This window comes from Lynx rufus, unplaced genomic scaffold (assembly GCF_022079265.1).
Source record: "Lynx rufus isolate CCGP_SWC_20201006 ecotype Redwood Valley unplaced genomic scaffold, mLynRuf1.p SCAF_4, whole genome shotgun sequence".
Taxonomy (NCBI): Eukaryota; Metazoa; Chordata; class Mammalia; order Carnivora; family Felidae; genus Lynx; species Lynx rufus.
In genome coordinates this window covers 46,097,204-46,111,268 of record NW_025814856.1, presented here as the reverse complement: position 1 = coordinate 46,111,268, position 14,065 = coordinate 46,097,204, and the positions used below count along the sequence as shown (strand labels likewise).

At 39.3% G+C, this 14,065-nt stretch overlaps 1 protein-coding gene across 1 annotated transcript in view; it reads left to right on the top strand.

Annotated features, from left to right (window-relative positions):
- SUMF1 (sulfatase modifying factor 1) overlaps positions 1–14,065 on the top strand; it is a 99,537-nt gene that overhangs the window by 72,148 nt on the left and 13,324 nt on the right. The gene's annotated exons all lie outside the window — the stretch shown is intronic.

The window sequence follows — 14,065 nt, the reverse complement described above, 5'->3', positions numbered from 1 at the left end:
GTGATTGATCAAATCACTGGTCATTGGTGATTGAACTCAATGTCCATCCCCCCTGCGACCCCGCTCCCTGGATGTCAGGGTGGGCCCAAAAGTTCCAACCCCTCTAATGGCTTGGTTTTTCTGGCAACCAGGCCCCATCCTGAAGGTAGCTACACCCAGCCCCTATCTCTAATGAAACATCTCTTTGTCTTACAAAAGAATTTTTTTTCTTTTTTAGCACTTAGGAAATTGTAAGGGTTTTAGGAGCTGTTTGCCAGGAAGTAGGGACAAAGACCAAATGTTTATTTTTTCTTCTACCATGGCTAGGAAGAAAGGGATAGATGGGGTAAGAGGAGAGAGAGTAATGCTGGCTGGAGGGAGGGCATGATCTTTCAGCCTGGCTGGTGAAGTGCCATCTGACAGAGACACTAAATGGAGCATTGAAGCAATCGTGCATTCATCTGAGGGAAGAGGCAGGAAGAGCTGTAAGTGTAAAAGGACAGTGGTATCACTGAGGGATTTGAGAAAGGGGATGATGTGAAACACGCCAGTATTGTGTTGCCTTAAAAAGCACATCCGCAAGCGGTCTTGTATATTCACAAAAACACTTTCTACCTACCTAACGTTGTGGCTCTCTGAAGTTTTATGATGCCTGTAGTTTTTTTTAGTAATGAAAGGAAAATGTTGAACTCCCTACTTACCAAACTGATTTCTGGGACATCATTTTTCCTTGGAAATTTTTGAAAACCATTCCAGTAATACTCAAGGGAAGATGAGACTTTGCTTCTATGGTATAAGGTTAAGACCCCAAAGCCCAGTGTGGTTTGAGCCAGTGAAACCACTGAATGTATCTGTGGTATCAATCTAAGTATGCATGTCTGAGTGGTAGGTGTTGCTGCTTTAGATGTGGACTTATTCCTGAGTGAAATGAGGAGATACTATATGCGGAGAAAAGTAATTAAGAAAAGCATGTCTAACAAGGGACATGTTTCAGTTGCATATCCAAGAGCAAATGTATGTATGTATGTATTTTTAAAGTTTTCATTTATTCTGTGAGAGAGAGAGAGAGAAAGAATGCAAGCAGGGAAAGGACAGAGAGAGAGAGGAAGAGAGAGAATCTGGCAGTGCAGAGCCTGACGCAGGGCTCGATCTCACCAACCGTGAGATCATGACCTGAGCTGAAATCAGGAGTCCGACGGCTAACTGACTGAGCCACCCAGGCACCCTGTCTTTTTTTATTTTTTAAAGATACGAACTCTTGGGTCATAGTTCTCCTTGGGTTTTAGCCATTTCCTTGTAGCAAATGTATTCTGAAATACAGAGAGGTTTGTGTGCTTCAAAGTGAACAGTGGAATGATTTACTTTTTTAAAAAAGGTAGTATATCATCTCAGAGGGGGCACATGGCAGAATGGCTGAATATGAGCCTGGAGCCAGATGACCTGGGCTTAAACCCTGGCTTACTAGATGTGTGACCTTGGATAGGCTATTTAACCTTTCCGTTCCTTAAGTCTCCATTTGCAAAATGAGGCTAATGATTGTATGTCCAAATGTTTCTGGATTGTGGCTGTGCCTGGCACAATTGTTAATGGCTTTCCCCTTTGATTCCTCAAAGTATCTTTATTTGGACAATAAATTGTATAGTTGCCCTACCAATAATCAAACCTGTGTCAGAAGATCCATTTTGAAGATTAAAAGCATTAAAAACAATAACTACTTATAATATGTGCTCAGTAAGTATTAGTTGCTATTATTAGCTGTGACAACTAGAATCCATGTTTTAAATATCCAGTTTCATGCATTACCCCAGAAGCAAGAATTGTTACTATAGACCTTGAGCTCTGAAAGTGACATTTTTTTGTTGTTGTTGGAAAATGGAGAATCACCACAGTGTGAACAAATTTAATACAGTTTTGAAAAATTCTCTTCCATTTTAACCTAGCGTGGGTGAAACAAGTAGCTTGAAAGAAATGGCTGTTTTCTTTCATTTCACTAACAGGGTAATCACCACCCAGGGCATGCTGGTTTTACGGAGAACATGCCATGGGGGTTGTTAATTTGGGTTTTGTGTATAATGTGCTGTTCTTTCCAGTCTGATCCCTAGTTTTCTTTCTTTGATCTTTCTTTGGGCATCACCTTCCTTTTCCTCTCCTCATGTAATGTCTAAAGTTAATTGCTGTCCCTTCTTCATACATCCTTGTGCTAGGGGATAAAGAAATTATACATAACTGAAAAAGCTTTATTTGCAGTAATGGTTTCATGTACCTACTCTTAAAATCCTTTGACGTGTTTGAGATTGGGTAAAAAAAAAAAAAGTGGGTTAATTGGGATATGACTTTTCTTCATATATGCATCTTGATCAGAGTTGCTGCTAAGCTTGCAAGGTAGTCACGCTAGACAGGCACAGAGGTGGGACGGACCTTGACTCCTGGCCCTGCCACATGCTAGCTGTGTGACCTTGGGCACTCCATTTATTTCATCTCTCTGAGTTTCAGTATTTAGCATGCTTAAAATGGGGGTAAAGATATGTGCTGCTTTCCAAGGTTAAACATGAGGCTCAAATGAGATGATGAGTTAGCGTGCTCTAAGCAAATGTTGGCCAGGAGTTCCTTTCTTTAAAAATTGGTTGATGTGGTTGGGACTCCTTTTGGAAGATCCATGAGCAGAGGCTTGGAGGAAAAGAAGATAAAAATGCTGCTTCTGTTTGTGTGTTTCTGAGTTGCCTGTGGCTGTAGTACTTGGCTATCTAACCAGGTGCTGCTTCAGCATGCATGAAGTACTTCAAATGGGCAGCAAGATGGTTTTTCTTTTATCCTAAACTTCAGGCTGTTGGAAGCATATCTGTGGGAGCCTGTGTGATCTGACAGCTTGAAGGCTCGACTAGAAGTCAAGTGTGCAAGGGCGCCCAGCTTTGAGCCAACCAGGGAAAGGATGACTTAGCTCTCAAAGGAACATGCACATTTCTCAGGTGATAGAGTAGAGAATAAAATCTGTCCCTTTAAACTCCACATTCCCCTGCTCTTCAACTTCTAAGGAAGTCTTTGACTACTAGCAGTCTGGGGCTCTGGAGCCAGCATAGTATTTTTCTTCTTTTAGTTTATCCTGGTTTATGATTTTCTCCCCTTTAACTTAAAAATTGTTTTTATTATAGAAAATTTCAAATATGCAAAAGTCAAGAAAATAGTATATTATACCCCCATGTCCTTAGGACCTAGTTTTAAAAATTATCAACTCATGTCTAATCTTGTTTCATCTGTATTTCTACCCGTTTTGTCCTTGCTCCCCACTTCCCCTGGTTTATTTGAAGCAAATCCCACACTTTATATTTTATTAAAAATATCATCCTGTTTGTTTTTATTTTTAAAAAGTTTTATTGTAGTATAATTGGCATAAGTTTCAGGAAACTAAAGTGTGCTATTTGATAAGTTTATACGTCAGTGTGGATGTGTATACACACAGATCAAAAAGTATATACACACACATATCCATGAAACCACCACAGTCTAGACAGTGAACATATCCATCACCGAAAAGTTTCCTTGTGTCCCTTGGTAATCCTTTCCTCTTGCCCCTCTCTGCCACCCATTACTGATCTGCTTTCTGTCACAATATATTAGTTTCTATTTTTTAGAGTTCTAGATGAATGAGATCATAAAGTACGTACTTTTTTTTTTTTTGGTCCAGTTTTTTTTTTTTTTGCCGTAGCATAGTCTTTTGTCTATTCTACCAAAATCATCATGCTCTGACTAGGTACCATTTAGGAAGCTGCACGACCCTTTAGCAGATATTATAGTAGTCCCGGTGAGAAATGGTGGTTTGGACCAGGGTGGTTACCCTGGAGATGATAGCTGTCACAATTAGAGATCTGCTTTGGAGGTAGAGCTAATCAGACCAGCTGGATTTGGGGATTAGGGCGGGGGGATCCAGAATTACCCCTGAGGATTCTAGCTTGAGCACATGAAGAGAGTGTGATGAAACGGAGGAGACTCAGTGAGGAGCAGCTATGTATGACCTTTCCTGATTCAGTCCTTCCCTGAATGTCCATTGCTTCTTCAAAGCTGTCATTATTATCATTGGTTGATTTGAAGCAGTACTTGAACTGCAGATGAAAAAACTGTATTTGAAGCACTTTAAAGTATTTACAGGATTACTGGGTGTTATCAGGAATGATATTAAATAAAGTCTAGCTGCCATTGTCAAGTTGAAAATAATGAATTTCAGTGTTCTCCTCAGGTGTTTGTAGTATCATCTGGACCAGGCAAGGAGAGACTAAGAAGTACAGAGGCAAATCACATTTTTAAGAGCTTTTAAAAGCTGCTTGAGGTGAAGTTAACTCCACTTTTTTCATGGCTCCCAGAATGTTTTTGTGCTGGTTTTATCATTGAAAATGTTCTGCTAAGTCTGATGCTGTGGTGATAACATCTGCACGCAGTGACTAGCTTTGTGAATTTCACCGTAAAGTAGGATAGCCTGTCTTCCTTCTACAGGGTTATTAACATGTCAGGTGTTTTATTAGAACTTGGACTCCCTTTGGGGGTTTGGATTCAGAAAAACTGAGTCAAGTGATTTCTTTGGTTTTGGAATTTTAGAAAGTACATGCCACCTGGATTATTAAGTTTATGGGCACCTTTGGGAAACCTGATTAGTTATGAACTAATACTATATGATAGTAACAACTGCACATTTATTGTTTATTACTTGCTGAGTGCTTTATATGCATTATCTTATTTAATCTCCACATCAGTCCAATGAAGTAGGTACTATCATCCTCTCCATTTTGCTGGGGAAGAACGTGGGATGCAGACGGGATACCTGATGAGACCTAGACTAGTCTCACAGTCAGGGTTAGAGCTATGACTTGGACCCAGGCAGGTAGTCTGGCTGCAGAGCTCATGCTTTACATTAAGAGATAATATTTTCATTAAGAGATGGTATTCCCCGGTGGCTCAGTTGGTTAAGCCTGCTTGGGATTTTCTCTCTGCTGCTCCCCTGCTTGTGCTCATATACGCTCTCTCTCTCTGTCTCAAAATAAATAAAAATTTGTTCTTTTTAAAAAAAGAGATGATACTTGAGGTGGATCTTGCAAGATAAATAGAAGTTTAATGGACAGTGGGGACTGGCATATAAGGTAGAAAGAATCTAGTATCAATGCGGGGATGTGAGAAACTTATTGTCCTGGGGGCTAATGATGAGAAATAATGTTGATAACGCAGGTATGACCAAAAAGACTTAGGGCCTAAAAAATACCTATTTTGGTTATCTAGAGCAGCTTTTTCATTGATAATTTTATGAGGTCTTTAAAAAGTCTCCTTGAAATCTTGAATAAGTGCAGGATATCCCATTTCTATTTTCTCAGTTCCAAAGATCTCAGATGGGGAGCTTCTGAACAAGCTGATCTCAAAAGCATTTTCTGATTTCAGACAACCTAAATTTTGCCATCCAGGAGTAAATCCACTGCTCCCACCTTTTCTGCTCAGCTCTGAGTCCCTTTAGTGTTAAAAGAAATCTGCTTGTTACTTTTAAACTGAATAGTATTTCCAAACCTGCTCCCACTGACAATAGTTGAAAGGCTAATAGTCAGCTAGCATCTGAATACCATTGGAGTGGTACCTCACTTATTTGGTTCATAAAAAGGATGATGGTTGTAAAAAGGAAAGTGTATGATGTGGTGGGTTAGCCATTTTTTGGAGGCTAACTCTTATTTCCTGCTTTAAAAATGTATTGTGCTATTTTGTAGTTAAGAATCGATTATAATGAGGAGGTAGTAAATGCAAAATAAAAGGTGCTTTTAGGTTTTAATGAACAGTGCTGTTGCTGAGTATCAGTGAAACGGATTTGTTTTTGTTTTTGTTTTTTAAATGAATAGGTAGTTTGTGGATGTGAATTTCAAAAGGTACACACTTTCATCCTGTATCTCAAATCCCTTCTTTCCTCTTCAAGCAACTTCAATTGTCCTTTAATGGCCCTTTTTATAAAGGGAGTCTATACTTGTATTAGCATATATGAGTGTGTTATTTTTTTTTGGGTTTTGTTATGGAAATGCTAATTAGTAAGAGTGGAGAGAATGTTATCTTGCCAGTCATGATAGCAACTAGTGTGTGTGTGTGTGTGTGTGTGTGTGTGTGTGTATGTATGTGTGTGCACATGAGCAGATAATCTAAATAAATGTTTACTTTTCACCTAAAAAATAATTAGCATGCAAATTAACAAAGTTTAACCCATACTAAGGAAAAAGATTAGTTAGATAGAAACTGACTAGGCCCACATTTGGATTTAACAAAGACTTCAAAGCAGCTACTATATTTAAAGAACTAAAGGAAAATATATTCAAAGATACAGTAGGAAATATGATGTGAGTCAACAGAGAATCACAATAGACAAATGCAAATGATTTAAAAAAAGTGAAATTTATGGAATTGAAAAATACAATAACTGAAATAAAATTTCCCTAGATTAACTCAGTAGATTAGAAATAGAAGAAGGAATCAGTGAACTTGAAGGTAAATCAAGAGAAATTTCCCAAGTCAAAGAATAGAGAGGGGAGAAAAATTGGACACAAATCAGTAGAGCACTGTGTGACAATATCAGGTGCTCCAACATAATTATGTAACACATGTATAATAGGAGTCCCAGATGGAGAGGAGGGAGAAAAAGGTACAAAATATTTCTGAAGAAATTGTTTAAATACCAAATTTGATGAAAATTATCTGAAAAATCCAAAAAGTTGAAATAACCTCAATTTGGATGAACACAAAGAAGAATACATCTAGACAAATCATAGTTACACTATTGAAAAACAAAGATAATATTTTGAAAGTAGAAAGAGGAAGCCCCTTAACACATATAGGGCAAGAATAATGTGACTAATGGCTGATTTCTCATCAGAAACAATGGAAGCCCGAAGATGGTGTAGTGATAGATCCCAAGTGCTGAAAAAAACCATCAACTAAGAATTCTGTGTCCAACAAAACTATCCTTTAAAAACGAAGATGAAGGAGGTTTTTCTTCTGGTTCTGGCAAAGTGGAGGAGACATACATTTCCCTGTTCCTCCCACTAAATGTAATTAAAACTCTGGATACTACAAATAAAATAAATGTAAGAAAGGTGAAAAGAAGGGTGCCTGGGTGGGTCAGTCGGTTGGGTGTCCAACTCTTGATCTCAGCTGGGGTCACAATCTCGCAGTTTATGTGTTTGAGTCCTGCATCAGGCTCTAAGCTGACAGTGTGGAGCCTGCTTGGAATTCTCTCTCCCTCCCTCACTGCCCTTACCCCACTCGTGTTCTCTCTCTCTCTCTCTCTCTCTGAATGAATGAATAAATAAATAAATAAATAAGATAGGTGAAAAAAAGGAAGAGTACCTGTGGACCTTAGAAATGAAATGGTAGTGAGTTACATGCATTTTCTCTTTGATCCATATGTCTCAGAATTGGAGCTGAGGAAACCAGCAACCTACAAATGCCAGCAGATATAGATAAAGTCCCAAGGAAAGCCTGCTCTATCTAGTTAAAAGAGAAAATAGGAAAGGGGTAGTCTAACCATACAGAAAACTTTTAGGCAGTAACCACTCTATTCCATCCAAACGCTGCATAAAAAATCATGTTCTCATCCAAGCCTGCAAAGTCCATGTGGAGAGCCTAGACTTGCACCCTCATGAGTCTGTGTTGAGGTGCCATAATACCCCCACCAGGGTGGCATCAGAGAAGGTAAAGTAAGGACAAGGCCTTTCATCATTGCCAAGCAGTAATACTGCCACCCTCACTGTGGTGTAAGTGGAGACTTTGTGGGGAACCAGAGCTCTCCCCTCCATGTACCAGTAAATAACGAGAGTCTCTCCTGAGGTGTCAGTGGAAGCCATGTGGGGAACCTGGATTTCTACTTTCACCTGGCAATAATGAGATCGCTCCCTCCCTCCCTTCCCCTGCCAGCGTGGGTCATAGAAAGCCAGGTGAAACAGCACGGTTAAATAAGATTCAGACGCTTGCAACATAATAAAAATGTATTCAGGTTTCAACTGAATAATCATTTAATCATACCCAGAACCAAACGAAAGAAACAATAGATGCTAACACTAAGATGGCAGAGGTTTTAGAATATTCCACCAAAGATTTTAAAGCAGCCATGATAAAGATTCTTCAGTGAGCAATTAAGAACATGCTTGAAACAAATGAAAGAAAAGTGGAAAGCTTCGGGAAAGAAATAAAGATATAAATGAGGACCAAATGAAAAATTTAGAGCTGAAAAATAGAATAACCAAAATAAAAGCTTTGTGAATGGGCTCAAAAGTAGAATAGGAGGGACAGAATAGCAACAGCAAGAACAACAACAACAAAATCAGTGAACTGGAGACTAGAATAAAAGAAAGTACCCATTCTGAACAACAGAAGAAAAAAGAGAAAATAAGCGAACGAATGAGCCTCAGGGACCTATGTGACTTTAACAAAAGATCTAACATTTGTGTCATGGCAGTCCTGGAGGAGAGAAGGAAGAGGGTGGGGCTGAGGGAGCACTCAAAGTAGGTACTGGATGCATACCTCCCAGACTGAGGAAAGACTTAAACCTGTAGGTTCAAGAAGTTAAGTGAACCCTAAACAGGACTGTCCCAAAGAAATCCATACCAAGACATCATAATTAAACTGCTGAAAATAAAAGACAAAGAAAAATATTGAAAGAAGGCAGAGGAAAGAATACCTTACCTATAGGGAAAAAGTCAAATCGAATGACAGTGGACTTCTCATCAGAGATCCTAATAAAGGCCCGAGGAAATGGCATGATAGTTTTAAAGCGTTTTCTCTCATGTTTTAAAAATTTTGTTTGATGGTTGAAGCAGAAATTATAGCATAGTCTGATGTGTTTCTAAATGTATTTAGAAGAAGTCTTTCATACATTATTTTTTTAATGTTTATTGTTGAGAGAGAGAGTGGGGAAGGGCAGAGAGAGAGGGAGAAACAGAATCCGAAGCAGGCTTCAAACTCGGAGCTGTCAGCATAGAGCCTGACTTGTGGCTCAAACTCACTAACCTTGAGATCTTGACCTGAGCCAAAGTCAGATGCTTAACCAACTGAGCCACCCAGGTGCCCCCATACAATTACATTATAAACAGGGGAGGCTAAAGGGATATAAAAGGAGATACGTTTTCTATGTTTCACTGGAATTGGTAAAATAACACCAGTAGACTCTGATGTTTTATATCATCACAGTTTTATATATGTGTTTACATGTCACATATATATCTGTAATGTAGATATAAATGATAAGATATAAACTGTGATTTATATATAAAACTGTGATGTGTATATAAAACTGTGATAATATGCATGTATACACACACACACACACACACACATATATATATATATATATATATATATATATAAATGTACACTCAAAACTCTATAGGTAAGTAAAAATGGATTTCTTAACAAAAATGTTTAGGTAATATATAGGAAGACAGGAAAAAGCAAACAGAAACAAAATCATAGAGAACTGACAGAAAACAACAAAATGGTAGATTTAAGTTCTAACATATCAATAATTTCATTAAAAGTACATGCTCTAAATATATCAGTTAAGAGACAGATTGGCAGTGGGGACTAAAAAATATAACCTAATTATATACTGTCTACAAGAAACTCATTTAAAATATAACGATATAAGTGGACTGAAAACAAAATGTTGGGGGACACCTGGGTGGCTCAGTTAGTTAAGTGTCCAACTTTGGCTCAGGTCATAATCTCATGGTTCGTGAGTTTGAGCCCTGCGTTGGACTCCATGCTGACCGCTCAGAGCCTGGAGCTTGCTTCGGATTCTGTGTGTCCCTCTCTCTATGCCCCTCCTCTGTTAGCACTCTGTCTGTCTCTCAAAAACAAATAAACCTTAAAAAAAAAATAAAATGTTGGGACAAGAGATACAAACATTAATCAAAAGAAAGCAGGAATGGCTATATTAATACATAAAGTAGACTTCAAAAAATTTTTCATGTTTACTTTTGAGAGAGACAGACATAGTGTGAGCAGGGGAGGGGCAGAGAAAGAAGGAGGCAATTTGAAGCAGGCTCCAGGCTCTGAGCTGTCAGCATAGGACACGGGGCTTGAACCCATGAACCATGAGATCATGACCTGAGCTGAAGTTGGAAGCTTAAATGACCGAGCCACCCACACACTCCTATAAAGTAGACTTTAAAGCAAAGCAAGTTTCCAGAGTCAAGGAAGGATATTCTATAGTGATAAAATGGTTAATCTAACAAGAGGAAATAGAAATACTTAAGAAATTTTTTTTAATGTTTATTTTTGAGAGAGAGAGAGAGAGAGAGACAGAGTGCGAGCAGGGGAGGGGCAGAGAGAGAGGGAGACACAGAATCTGAAGCAGGCTCCAGGCTCTGAGCTGTCAGCACAGAGCCTGATGTGGGGCTCTAACTCATGGTCCATGACCTGAGCCAAAGTCAGATGCTTAACTGACTGAGCCACCCAGGTGCCCCAGGAAATAGTAATACTAAATGTGTATATACCATTGAATACAGCTGAGACATATGAAGCAAAAACTAATTTAACAGAACATTCAAAGAAGAAATAGACCAATCCACAATTGTAGCTGGAAACTTTCATGCCCCTTTCTCAACAATTGATAGTATAATTACATAGAAAATCAGCAAGGACATAAAATAACAGTGATACAATCAGTGGATAGGATCTAACCAAGATTTCTAGAACAATTACCCTACAACAGCAGAATATCCATTCAAGTAGTCATGGAAAATATACCAATGGAGACCACATCCCACACCATCATATAAACCTCAGTACATTTAAAAAAGTTTTAATTGTATAAAGTATAGTCTCCAGCAACAGTGGAGTCACACTGGAAATCCATAACAGAAATAAAATAGGAAAATCTCCAAACACTTAGAAACTAAACAACACACTTCTAAATAATCCATGGGTCATAGGGCAAGCCTTGAGGTAAATCAAACAGTGCCCTGAACTGAATGAGAATGAAGACGTAGATGAATGTGTTACCAGCGACGAGGAGTGGCCCACGTGGCATCCTCCCGTGCCCCAGGGCCAGATGCTCGCTCCGGGTAACCAACTCCCCACTGGGACACCATGTATAAGAAAATCAGAATAAATGCTTGATTCCGTGTTATGTTCTAAGCAAAAGTGATAGTGCAATAGACTCTTACAGAAATGCCTCATGCCTCATTCTTTTTAATAGCTGTTTAGTAGTCCACACTGTGGACTTTATCAAACAGCATGTTTAATAGTAGTGCTTTTTGACTCTTTGCTGACTGATGAAAATTTGTCCAACTCTGTCCTTTCTGTTTTTTCCCTTGTCATTGTGTTGGGTATAAAAAGGAGGGACAGGGAAGTGTCTCCTGACTACACAAAATGTCGTTGTTAGTTCTCTTATGAAATACATCTTGGCAGGCCTTGAGCACGTTGGCCACCTTCCTTCCTGCAGGCTTGTTTCTCATTCAATAAGCCAGTCATACTGATGAGGGTTCTGTGGTACCTTGTGTGGATTTTTCATTATTGATGGCCTTCATGCCTTCCTACGTGTTTTGAATGAAGATATATTCCCCTGCACTAACACTCAGAGATTGCTTCTTTATCTCTTTTCCTGAGAACTTTAGCTGCACCTTGGCCTTTTGGGATTATTGGGGCAGACATTTAGAACTTGCAGTTTTGGGGGCACCTGGGTGGTTCAGTCGGTTAAGCAACTGACTCTGGATTTTGGCTTAGGTCATGATTTCACAGTTGGTGAGATCAAGTCCTAAAAGTTTGTTAGTGTAACATTAAGCATTTAAGGCCATGGAAATACTGCGACCCTGCAGTGGAATGAAGAATAGACAGTGGCTTAGTCTGTGACTGTTTCTAAGTACCTGGAAATGCTTAGAAAACATGAACTTCTGACCACATAGTTAAAATTTGCAAGTCAACCCAAAGCTATCTACACATTCAATGCAATCCCAATCAAAATTGCACCAGCATTCTTCTCGAAACTAGAACAAGGAATCCTAAAATTCATATGGAACCACAAAAGGCCCCGAATAGCCAAAGTAATTTTGAAGAAGAAGACCAAAGCAGGAGGCATCACAATCCCAGACTTTAGCCTCTACTACAAAGCTGTAATCATCAAGACAGCATGGTATTGGCACAAAAACAGACACATAGACCAATGGAATAGAATAGAAACCCCAGAACTAGACCCACAAATATATGGCCAACTGATCTTTGACAAAGCAGGAAAGAACATCCAATGGAAAAAAGACAGTCTAACAAATGGTGCTGGGGGAACTGGACACCAACATGCAGAAGGTTGAAACTAGACCACTTTCTCACACCATTCACGAAAATAAACTCAAAATGGATAAAGGACCTGAATGTGAGACAGGAAACCATCAAAACCCTAGAGGAGAAAGCAGGAAAAGACCTCTCTGACCTCAGCCGTAGCAATTTCTTACTTGACACATCCCCAAAGGCAAGGGAATTAAAAGCAAAAATGAACTACTAGGAACTTATGAAGATAAGCTTCTGCACAGCAAAGGAAATAATCAACAAAACTAAAAGGCAACCAACGGAATGGGAAAAGATATCTCTACCCTATGATCCAGCAATAGTACTGCTAGGAATTTACCCAAGGGATACAGGAGTACTGATGCATAGGGGCACTTGTACCCCAATGTTTATAGCAGCACTCTCAACAATAGCCAAATTATGGAAAGAGCCTAAATGTCCATCAACTGATGAATGGATAAAGAAATTGTGGTTTATATACACAATGGAGTACTACGTGCCAATGAGAAAGAATGAAATATGGCCCTTTGTAGGAACGTGGATGGAACTGGAGAGTGTTATGCTAAGTGAAATAAGCCATAAAGAGAAAGACAGATACCATATGGTTTCACTCTTATGTGGATCCTGAGAAACTTAACAGAAACCCATGGGGGAGGGGAAGGAAAAAAAAAAAAAGAGGTTAGGGTGGGAGAGAGCCAAAGCATAAGAGACTCTTAAAAACTGAGAACAAACTGAGGGTTGATGGGGGGTGGGAGGAAGGGGAGGGTGGGTGATGGGTATTGAGGAGGGCACCTTTTGGGACGAGCACTGGGTGTTGTATGGAAACCAATTTGACAATAAATTTCATATATTGAAAAAATAAAAAAAAATCTTTAACTTCAAAAAAAAAATTTGCAAGTCAGTGTGTTAACCATGCTTGGAGAAAACATGATTCTTTTAACTTCTGCCACTTTTGTCTGAGCCCTTGACACTAGACAAGTAGTTGTCAAGAAAAAGGAAAACTAAGATAAGCAGCATTATTCAACTGTCTCTTGTGTTCAGTAGACAAAAAGTAGGCAGCTGTGTGATTAGTTGATTTTTTTTGCATAATAGGGGAAAAGCAAAAAGATCCTTGTAGCCCCCAAACTTCCCGTATGTGGTTCTGGTTTGTAGGAGGTTATTGGTACTTCTCAGATGTTCTTTGCATGGCTAATCTGATGTTGAGGCCTTTTATCCTGGCAACTGAAGTTTTAGGATGTTCATTTCCAGTGCACTTCTATCCAAAGCTCTCCTTAGAAAAAATAGTCTTACCTCTTGGCTGGCTGTTTCTGGCTTCAATTTTCATTACAGTGGTAGTCACTGTGTGTTCTTGCCTCCTCTTAGGGATTGTCCAATTTCCTCCATTTCTGGTCCCATTACAGGGAGTGTAATGGACTCAAACCAGCTGCCTGGGTGTGAATCCTTGTTCTGCCACTTGCTTAACTTACATCAGAAGTTGTTATGGAGGGGCGCCTGGGTGACTCAGTCAGTTAAGTGTCTGGCTTTGGCTCAGGTCATGATCTCACGGTTCATGAGTTCAAGCCCTGTGTCCGGGCTCTGTGCTGACACTTCAGAGCCTGGAGCCTGCTTCGGATTCCGTGTCTCCCTCTCTTTCTGCCCCTCCCTCACTCACATTTTGTCTCTCTCAAAAATAAACAAACTTAAAAATTAAAAAAAAAAAAGTTGTTGTTATAGAGAGGGGTACCTGGCTGGCTCAGTTGGTGGAGCATGTGACTCTTGATCTTGGGGTTGTGAGTTTGAGCCCCATGTTGAGTACAGA